Source organism: Myotis nattereri, assembly GCF_964212035.1.
Source record: "Myotis nattereri genome assembly, chromosome: Y".
NCBI classification, from domain to species: Eukaryota; Metazoa; Chordata; class Mammalia; order Chiroptera; family Vespertilionidae; genus Myotis; species Myotis nattereri.
In genome coordinates, this window is record NC_138094.1 from 34,475,551 (window position 1) to 34,498,287 (window position 22,737).

Below are 22,737 nucleotides of genomic sequence, written 5' to 3' on the forward strand. Positions count from 1 at the left end.
TCTTAATATTATCTCTTATCTGCCTATGCTGCCAGCCTGGTAAACAGAACTGCAACTACTAAATTTAAATGGCTCAGTGACTGATGCCTATCTATACTCTTTGAACAAGTCCTGGTCCTTTAACAAAAGGAAATGAATATGCCTATCAGTTAGTTATTTTATTAAACAGGCCAGGGGAATCTCATCAACTTTTACACTAGTCTGCCAAAATATTGTACAGCAGGCAAAACAGATTATCAAGAAATGTCCCCCTTGCATATTATATCTGCTACAAGGGCCTCTAAATCCCAACATGAAAAACGAAAGTGGGGGAATTGTGAAGAAATCTCCTGTAAATACACTACACCAAGTACACTGCATTTAATTACTTTGAATTTTTCCCTTGTAATGCTGATGGCAAGACACCCATGGAAAGACACTAGTGAAAGAATAAGCTAAAGGAAAATGCTCTAGTTAAATGGAAAGATACCGAGTCTGGTTTATAGAAGGGTCCCTTTATAAACCTTTGGTCGAGGATATACTTGTGTTATTTCCAGAAAACTCCTCCAATTCCTGCAACTTTAATCTGAGAGAGGAACTGACCAGACTACGCCAACCACAGATATCAGTGGCCCCAAGAAAAACGCTGAGGAGTCAGAGGAGAAACATCCAGATGGGGGATGGGGAAGACGGCTTGCCATGCTAGCACTCACCAGCTGTGCATTGGTGCAGGTTCCCCATAACAAAGCCAAAAAAGGTCAGACCTGCATTGTCATTTCTCACCATTTGTCCACCATCCAGTACTTGAACATCATTGCTGTCATGTCACAAGCTAACAGTGACTGGGAAAATGATCCATAAAAAACTAATGGCCCCCAAAGAATCCTACTATGAATGAATTCCTTAAATACCTGACAATAATATTTAAAAGGACATGAAAGAACTCAATCCTTGTCATCAAATCTCCCTACATTTCCTTTTTAGAATAACCAGTATTGTCTTTCTTTCTTGTTCTTCTATGTTTGCTTCCAGTCTGAAGATGCAGAATGAAAAGTCTTAAAAGGATGTGAGCCCAGCAAATGGCATACACCTTTCTAAATTAATTAAGAAAGCAAAAAGGGGCAAATGTTGGAGCAAAGACCAACAGTAGTTAACATATCAATGTGAGAAGTCCACAGAAGGCAAATGGACTTTGACATTCAGCATGGCTGAAAATCAGCATTTTGTTACCCTGCTGTTGACAAAATGGCTGAAAGCAACCTCCTACCATGATAATACTTTTATTGTTTACCAAACTTTACCATTGATATGCCTGTTTGTTTTGCTCAAGGGCAAATGTGTATTCAAGTAAATGAAAGCTGATGGGTCCTGGGTTTCTGAGAGCCTCTCCAATAGAGAGAAATGTCTTTACCTGTATCCCCCATGCCTTCTAAATTTGTAATTGTTGTCTAGGTGTATTCATTTGAGTTCATCCACTTTTCCAGATCCTGAATCTTTGCTGCAAAATGTTGCTGCAGGGAAGGTAGGGGAAGGTGGGGTTAGGGGGAGAGATCAACCAAAGGACTTATAGACATGCATATAAGCCTGACTAATGGGCACAGACACCAGTGGGGGTGATGACATGAGTAGGAGGCAGGGGGGACCAATGAGGGATAAGGACACATATGTAATACTTTAATCCATAAAGAAAAATTATCCCTAGCTGGTTAGGAACTATGGATACATTATTGGCCTCCAGACTGAAGGGTCTCAGGTTTGATTCCGGCCGAAGACACATGTCTGGGTTGTGGGCTTGGTCCCAGTTTGAAGCATGCAGCGGGCAGGGGATCAATGATTCTCACTCATCATTGATGTTGCTATCTCTCTCTCTCCCTCACCCTTTCTCACTGAAATCAGTAAAAAATATTTCAAAAAATAAAAGAATAAACAGATGAATAAAACAGAGCCAGAGTAAAAAAAGAAAATGTTTTAGAATATAATAGAAGGAATCCTATTATTTTCAGATATTTAGTAATTTCTACAACTTTTGTGATAAAACAGGTTTGCACTGTTTTGGTAATATATATTTAATTTTTTTTCTTAACATATTAATTTTTATTGCATGTAACACTATATCATAAAAGCCTAATATGCAAATTGTCCATTCAAACAGGAGTTTGACCAGGAGATCAACCATGGGGTGGGACGGTGTAGCTATTTGTCCCCAGCTGCACCCTTTAGCCAGTCCCACACTGTTCTGTCCAACACCCCACCCCCCTTCAATGATCGAGGACCCGCCGGCCAGTAAGCTTCCCACAGCCCCTTCCACTGACCTTCATCTTCCCCCATCTGACCCCCCGCTCGATCGGGGTTGGGCCAGACAGCCAAACACCTGCATCGCCTCCCCATGGCCAACCCGGCGATTGGGGTGTGCATGCCGGACACCTCCCATGCAAGAATTTGTACACTGGGTCTCCAGTATTATTATATTTAAAATTGTTAATCTTGGAATGGTAATGCTTATTACATGTAAAATTATTACATTTAAAATAGTTTTTCTGGAAATATTAACATTTATTGAATGTAACATTATGACACTAAAACCATTTTTCTTAAAATATTAAAAAAAGTAAATATAAAAAAGAGTGACACTGTATCAACATGGATTAAAAGGAATGCATTCCTCACTCTGGTGTTATCTACTTCTTACCTCACTAATCAGAAGATGAAGAATTATTTCCTAACAATGAAACAATAAGGTAGTGTTCAGTACAGATGCCCATCCACTACTCACTTTCCACATGGCTTCCTGAAATTAAAGTGCAGCATTCCTTTTAAAACAGCTCATTACTCTAATCCATGAAAGGCTGTACCATTTACCTTGACTTCCCACCCCAGTAATGCTTTGACTTGGAACAGAATGGGCAGGTCTTGTTGGTGGAGGATCCCAACTTCTTGAAGATGGAGCCCTTTTCAGTAGAAGAAAACCCACCCATGGAGCCACTGCTGTGAAGATTAATTTTATGTCTGCCATCCTCTTTGTTATAAATAACATCATTCTACTTGAGTAGGGTCAACATTTGTTAAATGGTCAAGTCTGGTTATTGTGTATAAATTTTTACCAAACAGGATGATGGTCATAAGCATGCTGGTTAGCCCAAAATGATAAAATTCTATCTTTACATGTCTTCAGTACAGTGCTCAGAGTTATTGAAAATCAGTTTGGATAACTGAGAAAGAACTGAAGCAGCATTATATATATGTGCCAAAAAACAAAACAACACACACACACACACACACACACACACACACACACACACAGAAACACACACCGGAATTTGAATGCAGAGTATCCAGTTATGGTAAGTGAAAGAAGTTATTTTAAAGATACAAGGTAATAGTCTCAACTAGTATTTAAATTAGTTCCATCTCAATAAAAGCTTTTAAAACGTGTAACGTCATAGTTAAAAATTAAAATATAAAAAGTCAAAACATGCATTACAAAAAAGTGTTATTTAACGAATGTTATCATATAATTCCTACAGTTCATTTATAAAATAATTCTTTGATCAGAAAACTATACTCTATTTTAATAGTATTTAAAGTAAACATGTTGAATAATACATAATTAAAAATCACTCTTATCAATTTTAAATAGAAAATAGGCTTATCTTCCAATTCTGTAATTTGTCATGGGAAAGAAGAACTAAGAGCATCCTCATATGTGGCCCAATATGAACTGGCAAACTCTTCTCAGTATCACCTCGGTGGGAAAAACAGGAACATCCACCTTCATCTTGCACAAACTCTAAAATAACACTTTAGGAAATTTCCCGTGAAATGTCACACACCTAATTATCACAAATGGACACTAAATCTTTGAAATTGGGAAAACTGGTTAATATGAAACCAACTTTTCCTGCTACAGATATATTGAATTGAATATACCTTCCTTTCATAGTCAGTAAAATAAGTAAATAGATAAATTAATTACAAGACAACTTCCATGAAAATAGCTCATCAACATTTTTATTCATGTTTCATATTCCTCATATACAAGAAAGAAAGAGAGAAAGAAAGAAAGAAAGACCAATAAACTTGGTGAATCATTGGTTTTTAGCCTTTTCCTGAGTCAGAGACCCCTTGGTGAATCTATTTAATACTATAGACATTTCCCTTATGCAGTTTCCAAATGGAAAGTTCTCTACACTAAATATAGGTACAAGATCCTCTTATCAAAATAATAATAGAGATTATTTTACACAGTACAGGGTTGCACATTCCTATACTCAAAGCTAGTATTTCAAATCCAATTCTAAATAAAGTGTGTGTCTTTGAAGTTTATATAGTTAGAGTAACTTTTATTTCAATGGGAATTTTCTAAGGTGAACTGATGTGCTTTTTTTGAGACGAAAGAAGTGTACTTTCAGAACAGATTCTTAGTAGTTCAGTAAGTATGAATCTTCATTTTAAACCTACATAGCTTCTTGTTCCCAAAGTGTAACATACTAACATTATATCAATAGAATTGAGTTCTTCGGAGAAATATTGAAGTCACTAGAGGCAAACAGTAATGCTAAAATAGACTGAATTTAGCTTGAGGTTTAAATCCTATCCCTAGAAGGTGATTAGGAGTGTTTCACACATTACATATTTCATTCATTATTATAAGTGCTATGCCTCTTTAGCAATTACAAATCATACTGATCATCAGTATACATTCTCAATCTAACGAATGGTATCATTTCTTTTGCTTTTAAAGATATAAATGAAATTGAGGTGTATCTCTTCATTCAATGTTACTGTTTTCATATAAATAATGGTTTCATGCTCATATCTATATTCTTTAATTTTTTAAAAACATTTGAGTTACTGACCATTTCTGCACTTTTTATTGAACTTATAGGAGTCAATATGATCACATAGGCTTCAGCTACAGAAGTCTATGATACCTCATTTTCATATTGTAATATATGTTTACCTAAGTCAGATCTCCTACCATCCCTAGATTTTGAAATATTACCTAAGTGTTTTCCACCTGAGGGATGTCCTTTTCCTTCTCTTACTTCCTCCTCTTCCACTTCTCAGACTTCTTACATCACCTCTATTTCTTTATGGAAGTGGTGCCCTCTTCCCACCCCCACTTTGAAAAGATGGTTTCTTGGTGTAGTCTACTTCAATTGTTTTTCCATCCACAGACTAAAATGAGTACACATAATATGAACATTACATAACATTTAACCTGAACAAGTGAACAACTGTTAGAAACCTACTAATTATTGCAACTAAAATCAAGATCTACCTCAAATTCTTCTCCCAAACCAAGCATTTCCTTCAAAAATGATAGAGTCCTTTTCCATGGTAAGTATGAAACACTTCATTATTACCAATATTCCATTGAGGTATTCAACACAGAACCATATATGTTGGTTAATAAAAGTCCTCCAAAGACCTCTAGTAATAAGCACTAAAATGTCTCACATTCCAGGGGAAAACAGATACATTCCATTCTTGTCTTTTAATAGGCTTATTCTTGGTTTTCTGGAGAGAGAGAAAGGGAAAGGGATAGAGAGTTGGAAACATAGATAAAAGAGAAATATTTTGATCAGCGGCTTCCTTAAATGTGTCAAACTGGTGAATCAGCCAGCACCCTGGGAATTTGTCCTGACCAGGAATAGATGATGAGACATCTTAGTTCACAATTCTATCCTCAACCATTGAGCAATACTTGCTGGGCAATGTGGATTACTTTTTAGAATGTGTCAGTTACTTCATTTTTGTTTTGACAACATCTATTTCATTTTTTCCAGTGCACCCGGCTTACATAAACTATTTTTTAAAACAAACAATCATTCATTCAAAATGATTAGGTACTTTATTCCTCCTCTACCCCCTCTCAGTTTTCTTACTTTTATTATTTCTTCAGTTAAAATGACAGAAAAAAATGTCCAGTATGACTGAAAATCTGTATTTACATAGTTCTGATTTTTTTCTCCATTGTATTTTTAATTGGCTTCTTGCACAATCTTTAGTATTTATATGTTATACACTGTTTGTTAAATATGGTTCTAAGAAAACAAGCCATCTTGAAGGGGAGAGCTGCTATGACTAGGAACCCAGCCTCACCTCCACCCAGATGGGCCTCAGACATCACCTGTGATCCTAGAGCCACTCTGGCCAAAGACCTTTTTACGGCAGCAGCAGGCCCACGGACACCGGGACTTCAGCCCCCCACCAACGCCACTGCCTCCTGTGAGACTTGGAGTGCACAACTGAATTGCCGATCCACTCTGTGGCCATTGGCCCCTCGCACCCTGGCACCAAAGGTTCTGCAATGATAGCTAAAATGGGGAGACAAACAAACCACCCCCAAAGGAGAGAAAAGGAGGAATTGCCGAGAAGGGAAACGCAACTAAATGGAGGCATACAATATGTTCGAAAAGGAATTCAGAATAAGGGTCATACAGTTTATACATCAGATGCATGGGAAATCCACAACTTACATAAGAATCAAGGAAAATGAAAAAAATTGATAATAGCTACAATAGAATATACGATGGAAGGTTTCAATAGTAGACTAGAATTAGCAAAGGATTAAATCAGCGATTTAGGAGACAAGGCAGAGTAACAACCCTGAACAACACAATCTGAACAGCAATTGGAGAGAAAAAATAAAAAGCAGGTGGATATCTTAAGGGAGACTGGGGACAACATGAAACAAAGTAACATGTGTATAATGTGTCAGAGGGACAAGATGAGGAACAAGGATTAGGAAACCTATTAGAAGAAATAATCACAAAACCTTCCTGATCTTGGGAAGAAAAAGTCACACAAGCACAGACAGTCCCAAACAAGATGAACCCAGTAAGACCTATACCAAGACACATTGTAATTATAATGGCAAACAATAACGACACAAACAGAACCTTAAAGGCTGCAAGAGAGAGAGAGAGAGAGTCACCTACAAACGCTCTCCTGTTAGATTATCAAATGATTTTTAACAGAAACACATCAGGCCAGAAGGGAATGAAAGGAAATATACAAAGTGATGCAAAACAAGGGACTGAATACAAGAATACTTATCCAGCAAGGCTATCATTCAAAACTATAGAGGAATTCAGTTTCTTCACAGAAAAAAAAATCTAAGGGAATGTTTCACTACGAAACCATCAATGCAAGAAATGCTAAACAGAAAGTTGTGAAAAGAAGGAATAGAAGAGACAGAAGAAAAACAGGCATAAAGAAAAAAGTGGCAACAAATCAGTACCTATCAAAATAACCTTAAACCTAAATGAAATAAACACTCCATTCAAAAGATATAGGATGGCTAAAATTATAATAAAACAAGACCCATATGTATGCAGTCCATGATAAACCCACCTCATAATAAGGGACTCACACGGACTGAAAGTGGAAGGAGAGAAAATATTTTTCAGGCAAAGGCGGGGGGGAAACTAGGGGATCAATAATTATATTTGAAAAAATAAATCTCGAGAAGCCAAGATTGTGGCGGAATAAGCAGAAGCGTCCCAGGGCTTGTCCTGGAGCAAATGGAGTGAGCAGCTGAAACTAGTAACACCCACCCCGAATTGGCGAAGTACACTCAGGTGGTGAGACAGTTTGCAGCAGGGAAGGGCAGAGTTCCTCTGGTAAGGTAAAAACCAGGGATCTGGGCAGGAAAGTTTGCCACACCTCTGAGCCCAGAGGGTAGGAGGGAGACCACGCAGCACACAGCCGCGACTCTTGGGACAGGCACAGCTCCTGACTGTGGAAAAGAGATCCGCGGGACTGTTGGTGCAGGGAGATTTGAGATCTGGTTTCCATAATTACGGAGGACTGAGCCTAAAGGGGCAGCCTGAAGTGTTGACCAGACCATGCCGTGCCCGTAAAAGAGGAGCTTACAGAAACTCAGCCTTCCCCGTTTCTGTGGCTGGAGTTTGTTTGTTTGTTTTCACTGAACCCTGTTCATAGGACATTTCGGATACAGACACTCACCTGTGCTGAAGAGCGGGAGAAGGTGAGGACAAGTGGAATCTGGGGAGAGGCTGGGAAGAGAAGGTGTGCCAGGAGAAGTGGCAGTAAATTGAGTTTTGAGTCACCCCTGAGCCTAGGACTTGGGCAACCATTTTCTACTGAGGCTATAATTCCTCCGTCCAGGCCCCAGGCAAGGAGAACAGCCACATCCAGATTCCACCCTGAATGAGATGAAGGATTAAAATAATATGATTAGTCCCTGGGACTTATCAGGGTCTGGCCTATAGCAGGGCTTTCAGTCCCAGCAATGACAACAAAAACAACAACAACAACAACAACAACAAAAAGCACAGACATTTCTGAAACCTGGGATCTTAAGCCAACCTAAGGAATGACATTTCAATTTTTCATTTTAATATTATTATTATTATTATTATTATTATTATTATTATTATTTGTTAGCTTTTTTCTTGCATTTTTCTTTGTTCTCTTTTTTGTTTGTTTGTTTATTCCTTTATTTCCTACTTCTTTTCACATTATTTTTTCAACCACGGGAGCAGCAGTCACGTGAGTGGCACGCACTTGTCCAGGAAACATCAGCCCTATGAGCAGCCTACCTCGAGCCTAAGGGCAGCAGCCTCATGTGACCTGCCCCGTCCACAGAGCAGCAGCTGTGTGAGCGGCCTGCTTCCCCTTCTGAGGAGCAGCAACCATGTGAGCAGTCTGACTTGTCCAAGGAAGAGCAGCCACTGGAGCAATCTTCCTACATCTGAGGAAAAGCAGCCCTGTGAAGCCCGCCCCCATCCGAGGAGCAGCAGCTGCGCACACCCTGCAGTAGTCTGAGGAGCAGCAGCTGCACAAGCATCTTGGAATCGTCCAAGCAGCAGCAGCCACACGAGCACTCTGCCCAATCCAAGGAACAGAGGCTGTATGGGCAGCCCACCCCCATTGAAAAGCAACAGTTCTGTGAGTGGCCATGCCCCACTGGAGGAGCAGCAGCCCAACCCTGTCCAAGGAGCAGCAGCGACACGAGCAGACCGCCCACGTCTGAGGAGCGGCAGTCCTACACAGCACGCACTGGTCCGAGGAGCAGAGCCACAACAGCCTGCACCTGTCTGACGAGCAGCAGACGGGTGAGTGGCGCATCCCCATCCGAGGAGGAGCAGCCACGCGTGCAGCTCACGCCCGTCCAAAGATCAGCAGCCTTGCAAGCAGCCCATTCCTGTCTGAGGAGCAAAAGACTTGCAATCAACCTGTCCAAGTCCTAGGAGCAGTAGCCCAACAAGCAGCACACCACATCAGAGGAACAACAGCAGCGTGCATCCAGCCCCCATCGAAGGATCAGCAGCCATGTGAGCAGTCCGCCCCAGTTCAAGGAGTAGCAGCTGCGTGTGTAGCCCACCCCCATCCAAAGAACAGATACCTCGTGATCAGCACATCGTTCGTCTGAGGAACGGCAGCTGCGTGTGAAGCTTCCCCGCACCAGGCAGAGGAACCACCACAGCTGTGAACAGCACCCACCAGAGGAGCGGCTGCCAACTGAGGAGCAGCTGCTACCACAACTGCTTGAGGAGCAACCACAACTCGAGGAGCCACTGCCACCCAAGGAGCAGCTCCTGAATGACTCAACATCTAGATATGTCGGTGAGATCAAACATGGGTAGACAAAGAAACCCCCAAAGGAAAGAAAAGGAGGACTCACCAGAAAAGCAGCTAAGTGAAACAGAGGCATGCAGCTTGACAGACAAAGAATTCAGATTAAGGGTGCTAGAATCCATAAACCAGATGGAGGAAAAAATAAACAACTTATGCAAGAACATAGAAGAAACAGAAGAAAAAAACCATCAACTTATATAAGAATCAAAAAGAAACGAATGAAAAAAAATCAATAAATTATGGAAGAACCAAGAAGAAATGAAGAGTGTTATAGCTGTAATAAAAAACACCATTGAAAGTTTCTATAGTAGACTAGGAGAAGCAGAGGACTGAATTAGCGACTTAGAAGACAGGGAGGCAAAAGACACCCAAACTGAACTGCAATTGGAGAAAAAAAATTCAAAGACAGGAGGCGAGCCTAAGGGAACAATGGAACAACATGAAACGAAACAACATGCGAATAATAGGGGTTCCTGAACAACAGAAAGAGGAACAAGGGTTAGAAAACCTATTGGAAGAAATAATATCCGAAAACTTCCCTCAGGTGGGGAAGAAAAAAGTCACACAAGCACAGAGTTCCAAACAATGTGAACCCAAAAAGACCCACATCAAGACTCATCATAATCACCATGGCAAATGTTCAGGACATAGAGAGAATCTTAAAGGCTACAAGAGAGAGACTGAAAGTTACATACAAGTGATCTCCCATTAGATTATCAAATGATTTCTCAACAGAAACACATCAGGCCAGAAAAGAATGGATGGAAATTAACAAAGTGATGCAAAGCAAAGGACTGAATCCAAGAATACTATATCCAGCAAGGCTATCATTCAGAATTGAAGGGGAAATAAGAAGCTTCACAGACAAAAAAAGGCTAAGGGAGTTTATCACCACCAAGCCAGCAATGCTAAAAATGCTAAAAGGACTGGTGAAAAAAAGAAGAAAGACAAAGCTAAGAAAGAAAACAGGCACAAAAAATAGAAATGGCTACAAACAAGTACCTTTCAATAATAACTTTAAATGTACATGGACTAAATGCTCCAATCAAAAGACATCAAGTGGCTGAATGGATAAAAAACAATGACCCATATATGTGCTGTCTACAAGAGACCCTCCTCAGAAGAATGGACTCACAGAGACTGAAAGTGAAGGGATGGAAAAATATCTTTCAGGCAAACGGAAATGAAAGAGAAAAAAAAAAAAAAAAACAGCTGTGGTAGCAATACTTATATCGGACGAAATAGACCTCAAAGTGAAGGCCATAACAAGAGATAAAGAAGGCCACTTCATAATACTAAAGGGATCAATACAAGAGGCTATAACCCTGATAAACATATATCCACCCAATGCAGGAGTTCCCAAATACATAAAAAATAGCTCCTGGAAGACATCAAGGGAGAGATCGACAACAATACAATCATAGTAAGGGACTTTAATACACCACTGACATCACTGGATAAATCCTCTAGACAAACAATTGGCAAAGAACCAGCAATCCTAAATGACTCACTAGATCAGATGGACTTAATTGACATCTTCAGAACATTTCACCGCAAATCCAGGGAATATATGTTCTTCTGAAGTGCTCATAGGACATTTTCAAAAGTAGACCACGTATTGTGTCACAAAGTCTACCCAAATTCAAGAAGATTGAAAGCATCTTCTCAGACCACAATGGCATAATATTAGAAATAAACTACAATAAAAACCATCCAAAATACTCAAACACTGGAAGCTGAATAGCATGTTATTCAATATTGATTGGTTACCAATGAGATCAAAGAAGAAATGAAAAACATCCTGGAAACTAATGACAATGAAAACACAACAATCAAAAACCTATGGGACACAATGAAAGCAGTCCTGTGAGGGAAGTGTATAGCTCTACAGGCCTATCTCAAAAAACAAGAAAAATGGTAGTAAATCATCTAACTCTACAACTCAAAGAACTAGAAAGAGAGCAACATGAAAACCCCAGAGTGAGCAGAAGGAAGGAGATAATAAAGATTAGAGCAGAAAAAAATGACATAGAGACCAAAAAAATACAGAAAATCAATGAAACCAAGAGCTGGTTCTTTGAAAGGATAAACAAGATTGACAAACCTCTAGCCAGGCTCACCAAGAAGCAGAGAGAGAGGACCCATATAAACAAAATCAGAAATGATAGAGGCGAAATAACAACAGACCCCCACAGAAATATAAATGATTGTTAAAAAATACTATGGACAACTCAACTCCAACAAACTAGACAACCCGTAGGAAATCGACATGTTCCTAGAAAAATACAACATTCCAAAACTCAATCAGGAAGAATCAAAACATCTCAAAAGGCCAATAACTATGGAAGAAATTAGAGCAGTCATCAAAAAGCTACCAGCAAACAAAAGCCAGGGTCAGACAGCTTCACAGGGGAGTTTTACCAAAAACTCAACAAAGACCTAAAACCTATCCTGCTTACACTTCTACAAGAATCCAAGAGGAAGGAACACTTTCAAGATCATTCTATGAAGCCAGTATCACCCTAATACCAAAACCAGGTAAAGACAACACAATGAAAGAGACTTACAGGCCAATATCCCTCATGAACAAAGATGCCAGAATCCTCAACAAAATCTTAGCAAATCAGATCCAGCAGTATATCAGAAAGATCATACACCATGGCCAAGTAGGATTTTTCTCAAGGATGCAAGGATGGTACAATATCAGAAAATCAATAAACATGATACATCACATAAACAAACTGAGAGTAAAAATCCACATAGTCATATAAAGTGATGCAGAAAAAGCATTTGACAAAATCCAACACCCAATTTTGAGAAAAACTCTAAGCAAACAGGGCATAGAGGGATCATACTTCAACATAATAAAAGCCTTATTTGACAAACCTACAGACATCATACTCAATAGGCAAAAACAATTACTCTAAGAAGAGGAACAGGACAGGGATGCCCACTCTCACCATTTCTGTTCGACAGAGTACTGGTAGTGCTAGGCAATGCAGTCAGACAAGAAGAAGTCAAACAAGGCATGCTAAGTGGAAAAGAAGAAGTAAAACTGTCATAATTCGCAGATGGCATGGTATTGTCCATAGAAATACCTAAAGACTCCATCAAAAAAACTAGGAGATTTAACAAATGAATTTGGCAATGTAGCAGGGTACAAAATTAACACCCAGAATTCTATGGCTTTTTGATACACGGATAATGAACTCAGAAATAGAAACAAACAAACAAAAATGCCATTTAGCAGTGCAACAAAAATTTAAGAAACCTAGGAATAAACTTAACTAAGGGGGTAAAAAGCTGTTCTTGGAAAACTACAGGAAATTGAAAAAAAGTGATAGAGGAAGACTAAAGCAAATAGAAGAACATACCATATTCATGGATTGGTACAATCAACATCATTAAAAATGTTCATAGTACCCAAAGCAATGTACAGTTTTAAGGTATTCCCCATTAAAATATCAATGGCGTATCTCACAGACCTAGAAGAAAGTTTCCAAAAATTCCTATGGATTTAAAAAAAGACCCCAAAGAGTTAACCGCAATCTGGACAAAGAAGAACAAAGTTGGAGGGATAACCATACCAGATATCAAGCTATATTACAAAGCCACCATTCTCAGAACTGCCTGATACTGGCACTAAAGCAGATATAAAGACCAATGGGACAGAACAGAGAACATAGAAGTCGACCCTAACCATTATACTCAATTAATATTTGACAAAGGTGGCAAAAGCATAGAATGGAGTCATACAGTGTCTTCAATAATTGGTGTTGGAACCTGGATGGCAATCAGGCCTAGGCAGGGTGGGACAGGTGAGGCCGCGAGGCAGGGTGGGGCCTGGCGGGGCTGGGCGAGGCAGGGTGGCTGTGCACTGGGCTAAGACTAGGCTATCACAGGCAGAGAGACTATTGCCCTTCCCACAAGGTCTGGGGCCTCTGGGCTGGGTCCCATGTAGGAACTTAGCCTGGACAGCTGCAGAGAGGAGGATGAGGCGCCGGGCACCAAGGGGTGGCCCACACCCCAGGCGAGGGTGCACTTACAAGTGACAAGGTTCATCATGGAGGCAGGTGTCAAGCTAGGGATGCAGTCCGTTCCCCTCGCAACCGCCTGTGCCATTTACTGTAAGTTCTTCTGCGAGATCAACGTGGACGCCTATGACCCCTACTTGGTCGCCATGTCTGCCCTTTACGTGGCTGGCAAAATGGAAGAACAGCCCCTGCTAACCCGCGACATCATCAACGTGTCCAACAGGTACTTCCACCTGGGCAGCGAGCCCTTGGAGCTGGACTCCCGATTCTGGGTGATCCGGGACAGCATTGTGCAGTGCGAGCTCCTTGTGCTGCGGGTACTGCGCTTCCAAGTCTCCTTTCAGCACCCACACAGGTACCTGCTCCACTACCTGATTTCTCTCAAGAACTGGCTGAATCCTTACAGCTGGCAACGGACCCCCATCTCCATCACTGCCTGGGCCCTGCTGCGGGACAGCTACGAGGGGGGGTGGGGGGGCTGTGCGTCCGCTTCCAGGCTCAGCACATAGCCGAGGCGGTGCTCCACCTGGCCCTGCAGGTCTATGGGGTCCAGGTGCCCGCCGAGGCTAAGGCTGAGAAGCCATGGTGGCACGTATTTAGTGGAGACCTTACCAAGCCAATCATTGATAACATTGTGTCTGATCTCACTCGGTTTTTTACCATGGACAGAGAGATCCCCGAAGGCCCTCGCCCAGGCCTGCCCAAAGAGAAGCCTGGGATGCTCGGCTGCCAGGGGACAGCGCCACCACATCGCCCTGACGGTCTGTCCCCAGAGCACTGGCTGGGAGGACTGGTTTTGTGCTGCTGGAGACAGGCCAGAGAAGGCAATGATATGCTGCCACTTTGATTCTCAGGCTTTGACTCTCCCTGGCAGCCAAGGTCCAGATGGGGATGGGCGCTGCACCTCCCAAGGGCAGGAGCATGCAGTGGGCGGCTCTGAGGACTCAGTGTCTGCTTTTTTCCTTTGAAAGGATGCAGACTACAGCCGAGGTTTGGGATCAGTGGAAGGAAAATCAAAGAATGGATGGGATTGTGCCCCAGGGGATTTTTTTAAAGGCCAGATTTAGAGAAAGCATGACTCAATTAACAGAGGAAATTTTATTTTGTTTCATTGAAGATATTACAAAGCCAAAATAAAAACATAATAATAATTGGTGTTGGACATATAGCATACATACATGCAAAAAAGTTAATCTGGACCACCAACTTACACCATACACAAGTTTAAACTGGAAATGAATAAAAGACTTAAACATAAGTGGGTAACCATGAAAATCTTAGAAGAATCCATAGGCAGCAAAATAGCAGGCATCTGTCTCAGCAATACCTTTACTGATACAGCTCCTAGGGCATTGGAAACTGAGGAGAAAAGAAACAAATGGGATGAAGTCAAATTAAAACACTTTTGCAGAGAAGAAGAAGCCAACAAATACAAGAACAACAACAACAACAAAACAAGGAAGTCCACTGCCTGGGAGAAGATATTTGCCAATGTTATATCCGATGAGGACCTATTCTCCAAAATTCATACTGAACTCATCCAATTAAACAAAAGGAAGATCAACATCCCAGTAAAAAACTGGGCACCACCAGCACGAAGGCCCCCTCTGACTTATGGTGGTCCAGTCCCTGTGATGATTATTACAGCCACACAAGAGATGGATATGATGGGGGCACGGCAATTACTCCAGCAGCTGATGGGACACTCCTGTAAGAGGTTCTGAGTGTGGTGCTGGCGGCGATCACAGGATACACCATGTACACAAGAGAGAGTGATTCATGCAGTACAGTAGCTCACCTGATTGGGCACTTGGGGAGCCAGGGGGGAAGCCCCTGTGACAGAAGAATTAGAGACTGAAATTAAAAATGATAAGGTACCGACAAAATTTTATTGTAAAGAATGTGGCTTCTGTTATTTAAGGTGACTAAAAGGAAATGGTAGGTTTGGGGGAGGCATCAAGAATTCTAGTTACCATTATGAAGTTTCAGGATTGGAGGCAAGTTTTGAATTGTACAAGGTTGCTTCATAAGTGCTGATTTAAATTACAATATACTTAAATGTTTAAATTTTACATATTGTATTGTTAAAATATTCAGAATATAAGCACAACCAACAGACCAACAGAGGAAAGACACTGGGAGTGGGTGACGAGAACAAGTGACTAGGAATAGGGGAGGCCAGGGGGAGGTCAGTAGAAAAAAAGAAAGAGACATATATATTACTTTTTGTAAAAACTTAAACACTAACATTACAAAAAATTTTCAGAAGAAAGTGTTCTGCAACATGGGATTTCTTGTCTGATTTTATGACAAACACATAAAAGCAATCTGTTTGGATGGTGAGTTATATTCATGGCCCTAAATTTCCCAGGGTGTCTATGACCATATGTGCATAAAGTCTATGAAGTGAACTGTATACAAAATGAAGCAGTGTGTTATTTCGTCATGGCATGCTGCCCTGTTTTCCAGTTAGGGAGGGTAAACAAATGAGGTATTCTCCTTGGAAAACCTAAATGGATAAAAGGATTGAAGAACCTCTGACAAGGCCGCAAAACAAGGATTCCTCCAGCTCTGTGGCCCACACTTTGCCCCCTAAGATACTGATAATGAGCAGGCCGATCCCACTGGCCCCAGGAGGAAGAGGAGACCTTGGGGAAATAGGAGATGGTGGTGAGCAGCAACAGGGCAATGTGGTGTGGCAGCGCAGCAGCCTAGGCCTCAGCATGAGGAAGATTCACAGATACCTGTGGAAAGGAGTATAGGAAGAAGATGTCATGGCAGCCCCTGTTGAGGGGCAGGTGGAAAGGCCTGAAGGTGCTGTGGGTGGCCTAGAGGGAGAGTTCAGAGGAGGGGCTGAGGTAATCTGCTTTGACTCTGAGTGTGGACATGCACACTCTCTCCCCCTGCCTAAGCCCCCCTGCCTGATCTGGAATTGCACTGAACTTGTTGTGCTGGTAGTTCCTGTCTCAAGCACACACCCTGAGGTCCGGGGGTCACAGGCTGTATCCTTCCCAGCATCCAGGTGTCCCTGTGAGAGAAAAGTAATGGCCCAGGAACCTGGCAGCACACCAGGGGAGAGCCCAGGCAGCCCCTCCTCACCCGCCCTGTCCATTCTGGGGACCATCTTCCTCTCATAGTTCTCCAGGGGATTGAGCCACAGGTCCTTGCTGATGATCTGGTAGGGCTAACAGGAGACCATAGGGACCTGAATAGAATTGCAAGCAGCAGGTGGACAAAGGAAGCTGCACGCTGGCATGGCCAGTGACATCCAACCTCAGCAATCCTGCCAGATCCTGCCACGCTGTTGTCAGAGAACCAGTAGAAGAAGCTGGCGCTGTTGTACGGAACCTGTGGCTGTAGGCTTCTCATTCACAATGCTGGTACCACTGAATCGGAGTGGCACTGGACACCCTGTATCCTGCACATGGCCTTCCATACCTGCCCACCACCAGCTGCAGCCCATACAGGGAGCCTCCTGTTACTTGTGAGAGTGATGAGATACTTCTTCACAATCACATGGTTGCGGAAGTAGGGGTTGCTGCAGAAGTACAGGCTAATGGTGCACCAACCCCAGGGATGCCTGACTTCCCTCACCTGCAGAAGGAAAGTGGATCCAGGGAGTGAAATCGCTGCCCAGGGCTCCAGCCTGTAGCTGTTTTCAGGGACAGGCCACTTACCCACCTGCCCTCCACCACTCCCTGGAGCAGGTAGACTGACCTTCAAATTGATCATGTGACCAAGGATGTTTTCACCTTGGACCCTGATCATTGCCGACAACTCTGGGTGGTTGACAAACTGCTGTGGATCAAGCAACCTGCACCTTGGGAGCTGGGCATGGACCAGCTAGAAAGAGCAGCCTGGCCTGGCCTCTCCTTCCCTTAAGGCCACTCCTTCTCCATCAAGGGCAGAAAGGGGCACAGCACCACTCTGTTTCCTGACAGACCCTGATGCCCACCAGACTGTGTTGTGCTGAGGGTTTGACAGGTTACACATCACACATTCCTGCTTCTGACTGAGGAACTGGACATAGAGACGGCCTGTAAGGCAGCATTAGTTAGTCCCAGAACAGCCCGTGCAACACAGCCCTGTCTGTGGGCATCAGCCCCTGGTGTATGCGTGCCTCTGCATTGGAGCTCTGCCCCTGGACACCCTGGTAATGCTTCTATGGTGCCTGTACAAGACAGAGGGTGTCTCCAGGATCCTGGGCCAGACCGGGGCGCACTGCCCCTAGCTTGTCCTCAATGTTCTTTTCTAGGGGAACCATCCCCGCTTACACCGTTCTCCTGCACTGTCCCATGCTCCTTGTGATCCTGCTCCTCTACCCTCAAGGATACAGCTGTGAGCCAGAACCCAGGGATGCGCCTTATATTGAGGCTTCTCTGTTCGAAATAGGGCTTGAGCCTCTGCCGAGTCCTGCACCTGAGCCGAGAGAAGGCCCTGCTGGCTTGCTCGTTCATGGGCTCCATCTCCAATTGGAGAAACTGGAGCACCTCCAGAGGGGACCAGGTGAACTTGGCCCTGGGCCCTGACTGGGCCTCCTCCTGCTGCACTGGCTGCTCTTCTTCTGGCTTTGCTTTGGACTTGGACTGAGGCTCCACCTCTCCCACCTGTTCCACTCCCTTCATGGTGCCCTCCACTCCCCCTGCAGGAAAAACTGCTCTACTGCAATTAATTGCTCCTCCATCCACCCCTCCTCCTGGTGGTCACTCCCTTGCCGGTCACCTGGATCCTGTGCCTCCAGCCTCAGCTCTTCACTCACCACCTCCTCCTGCCTCCCCACCTGGAGATCTGGGAAAACCTCCTCACTTGCCCACTTGGCCTGCCATGGCACCACCTGCAGAAGGCCCTCTGTCCACAGGATAAACTGAGCCTGTGCCTGGAACTCCTCCCCCAGGCCCTCCTTGTCTTCCCCTTGCTCCTCACTCTGGGTTCCCTGCTGCACCTCACTCTCCTCTCCCTGCACACACTGCTCTGCAGCCACCCAGTCCTCCCCTCTCCCGCACTCAAGATCAAGCCCAACATCCTGGCCTGTGTCCAACCTCCGCTCCAGGGTCTCAGCCTCCCCCACCTGCATGAAGTCCTCCCACTCCAGCCCCAAAGCTGTCCTCTGAACCTCCTGTGCCCTTGTGTCCTGGGTATCACCACTTTCCTGCACCGAGGTGAAGCTAAAAGCCTCCTGGATGATCCTGCTTGCCCTGTCCTTCCTGGTGCAAAGGCCCTGGGGAGCCCTGTGAATCCTCAGGCGCCCTGCAGCTGAAGGCCCCCTAGTGGAACTGAGAGGAAGCGCGCTGCCCCCAGGAGCCCCTCAGTCTCCCAACACAGCCTGACTCTGGATGCCCCCTGGCTCTGAGACTGGTGCTGTGAAGGAGCAGGTGGTGCAGAGCCTGCTGAGTCCAGGCAAGGTGCTTGCTCACTGGCGCATGCAACCAGGCCCTGGTGTGCTGAGTGGGGGCACAGTGGGCTCATGCACAGGCGCTGGTCATGTGAGCATGTGGTACAGAAGGCACCTAGCCAGGCCCAGCTTGCTGTTTCTGGGTGGGCTCCACAAAAGCCTCCTCTAATCACAGATGGGGCAGTGGGCGTCACCCTGCGAAGCCCTGCCACTTACTCAAAGCTCTGGTGTAGATAGTTGGTAGACTCAGAGGTATCCTATTATTAGCCTGAAAATCGAGATTTTGCAAGCTTAGAAACTTGACCTGACTGAAAAGAAGGAAGAAATGGTGGAACTTGAAAATGACTTCAGGTTTTCTCACTGTGCAGAATAAAGTCAAACATTGCTTCAGTTAAATATTTTAGCCGTTGTTCTCCCCACATGAACTACAATAATAATGTGCTTTGTGTTGATATTTACTGCTGTGTTGCTGACAATTACCTGGAGGAGAAGTGAAGGTGATTCAATGGCTTGAAAAAAGTTTAGCTAAATCTGATTGCAGGTCTAATTAAGCAAGTTTATTCCATATATATATATATATATATATATATATATATATATGTATATTTATATGGCTAAGTTGACTCGTGCATGTGTGATACATATGAAGCTCTTACTGGCGCCAATAGCATGAGTGTGTTTCAATTTGTCATTGTCAATCTGCATTTGATTGACACTGCTATTATAGAGAAAGGGCAAATAGCAGTATTATGGTATTTCTTCTAATTAATTTCCTTTCAACATGCACGAATCCATGCACCTGGCCACTGGTATTCTAATAGTGGCAAGATATCATCATGAATGGTAATATTCTATTGGGCAGGACATGCCAAATTGGTCGCACATATCTATCCTATCTAATAAAAGAGAAATATGGTAATTGGCGTACGACCGCTACCCTTCCCATTGGCTAATCAGGGCGATATGCAAATTAACTGCCAGCCAAGTTGGAGGTTAACTGCCAACAAAGATGGCAGTTAATTTGCATACATAGGTGCAATGCTAGGAGGCGAAAGGGGAAGGAGGGAAGAAGCCGCCTGCCCTGACTGCAATTGGAAACCCAGTGGCAGCCAAGAGCCAGAGAACCGAGCTGCTTTTGCTCAGAGAAGCCAGGCTGCCTTTGCTGGCTTCTGTGATAGGAGGACCTGGCCACCTTTGCTGGCCCTGGGCCAGTAATCGGAGAAGCTGGGTGGGGCAGGGAAGAGGCAGATGTCTGCCTCTTCCCTGCCCAGCGTGGCTTCTCAGATCACTGATCACCAGTGATGGGAGAACACCCAGAGGTGGGGCCAGAGGCCAGGCTGCATAGCTGCCTGGGGACACCATTTGGACCCCAGGGGCGAAGCAGCCAGTCCCCAGCAAGAGACCCAGAAGGCGACCCAGGTGCTGGGGCTGCATCGCTGCTGGGTCAGAAATCCGGTGCCCAGGCTGAGGAGACCCAGGACCCAGAGCTGCGTTGCAGCTGGGGCACACGATCCGGTGCCCAGGCTGAGGAGACCCAGGGCCCGGGGCTGTGTAGCAGCTGGGGCACGCCATCCGGTTCGGGGGCGATGCAGCCAGGCCCGAGAAGGAGACCCAGAAGGAGACCCAGGGGCCTCCCAAGAGGAGAGTCTCCATGGCCAGATGGCGTGGTGTCGGGGCAGGAATAAAGACCCGAGGTGACTCAGATGCCTGGCCACAGGGTTAGTCCAGCCAGCAGGGCCTTTCAGTTGGGACTGGGGTGGGGGTGGGGCAGGGAGGCAAGCTGGAAATAGAGAACTACAACTCACAGGAGGCTTAGCAGCCGGGCCTGGGTGCCTGGCTGTGAAATCCAATGGGCTGTAGTTTTGCAAGCCACTTTAAACTAGAGGCTTGCAAGGTTGGAAGTTCTGCGCCTGGAGCCAGGGAGAAATGGAGCTGGGGCAGAGAGAGGGGTCCATGGCAGCCGTGGGCTTTGAGGAGTTCTCAGCACCTCCTGGCTGGGAGCTGGCGCTTCCTCCGCTTAAGGTGGTCACATCCTGGAGAGCGAGCTTGAGACCGAAGTGGAGTTCCTGTCTGGGGGTCTGGGCAGCTCCAGCCTCCAGGAGCTAGAGGAAGAGGAGGAGGCAGCCTGAGGCTGGCAACAGCGGCGCCAAAGGGAACTTAATCGCAGGAAGTACCAGGCGCTGCAGGGAGATTGAGCAGGCGAAGGAGTGGGTCCTGAACAGGCTCCATCAGATATAGAGGATAACATGGAGACTCCAGCAGGAGAGGAGGTTCCTCATGAAGGTGCTGGACTCCTACGGTGACAACTACTGGGCCAGCCAGTTCACCATCCTACTGGAGGATGAGGGCAGCCAGGGCACAGATGCCCCCACCCCAGGCAACGCTGAGAACCAGCCTCCAGAGAAAGAGGGGCTGTCCCCGCCCAGGAGGACGCCAGCGCCTGCAGAAGCCAGCAGCCTGGCCCCTGGCGAGGGGCCCAGGGGTTGGAAGAGGCGGCGAGTGCCACCGGAAGGGGGCCAGGCGTGAGTCCCGCTGTCTCTGGAGCTGGCCCCCATGCAGATAAAGGTGGAGGAAGACTTTGGCTTCAAAGCGGTCGAGGCTTTGGACACAAGTTGGGTTTCTGGGGGCCAGACAAGTAGCTGCCCTACCCCACCCTAGCCAGCTCCCCCTTTGACTGACCCCCCAATAAACAGACCCCATGCTCTCCTTGGCAAAAAAAAGCTTATAGAGGCATGCTTTTAGGATCAAATAGTATAAATATAGATGTAACAGGACAATAAAAAGAGAACCTGGATATGATGATCACCTGAATGCTGCCTCTGTGTCATTCCTTCGTCGCCGACTCCATCCACACCTTTGGGAACCCCCGGACCTACTGAGGCAGGGCCCCAACATTCCTCTTCTTATAAGGACTTCAGTGAGATGGGCTAAGGGTCCCACTAGAACTGCCTCAATTTAATCTAATCCCCTCTTTAAAGATCTTATCTCTATACACAGGTACATTCTGAGGTTCTGGAGATTAGGATTCTAACATACATTTTGTTGATTACCCAAATCAGCCCTTAACAACCAACATGTTTCAGAAAGGAGATTCCTACAGGGTTATTTACCAAACATTCAGAAGTATTTTTAAAAGAGCTAAGTCCCTAGCCCACTGTGCGCGCCCCTCCTGGCGAAGAGGGAAGGCCTGGGTTCCAGGCGCCGGAGGAAAACTGGTGCCAGCAGCCAGGGGAAGGGGCCCTCAAGGGGCCCCAGATTGCGAGAGGGCACAGGGCGGGCTGAGGGACCCACCCGAGTGCACAGATTTTTGTGCACCGGGCCTCTAGTATATATATATATATATATAAAAGCATAAGCGACATTATGAGTGGTTGGTACGATGCACACCGACCACCAGGACGCAGACGCTCAACACAGGAGCTTCCCCCAGGTGGTCAAGGCTCTCCCACAGCGAGAGCATCACTCAGCCAGAAGCCGGGCTAAAGGCTGGAAAGTGCAGCTGTGACAGCAAGAGCCTCTGCTGCCTATGTGACAAGGCTACGAACCAGTGGTGGCAGGTGGAGTGGGGCCTGGATGAGCGGGAACACAGCACCTGGCTCCAGCTTGGGCTCCTGCCCGGCTGCCTGCCGTTTCGTGCACTGCTACATCCCTCAGGAGGTGTCAGACCTAACCTGGCAGTCCCACATCTCCCAAGGGGTCCCAGATTGCGTGAGGGCGCAGGCC

At 45.0% G+C, this 22,737-nt stretch overlaps 1 pseudogene across 1 annotated transcript; it reads left to right on the forward strand.

The window, feature by feature from the left end:
- The first annotated feature begins 20,940 nt into the window (after nucleotides 1-20,940).
- Nucleotides 20,941-21,692, forward strand: LOC308512451 (TCF3 fusion partner-like; annotated as a pseudogene). The gene has a single exon. The product of its transcript is annotated as a TCF3 fusion partner-like (transcript).
- The last annotated feature ends 1,045 nt before the right edge of the window (nucleotides 21,693-22,737 follow it).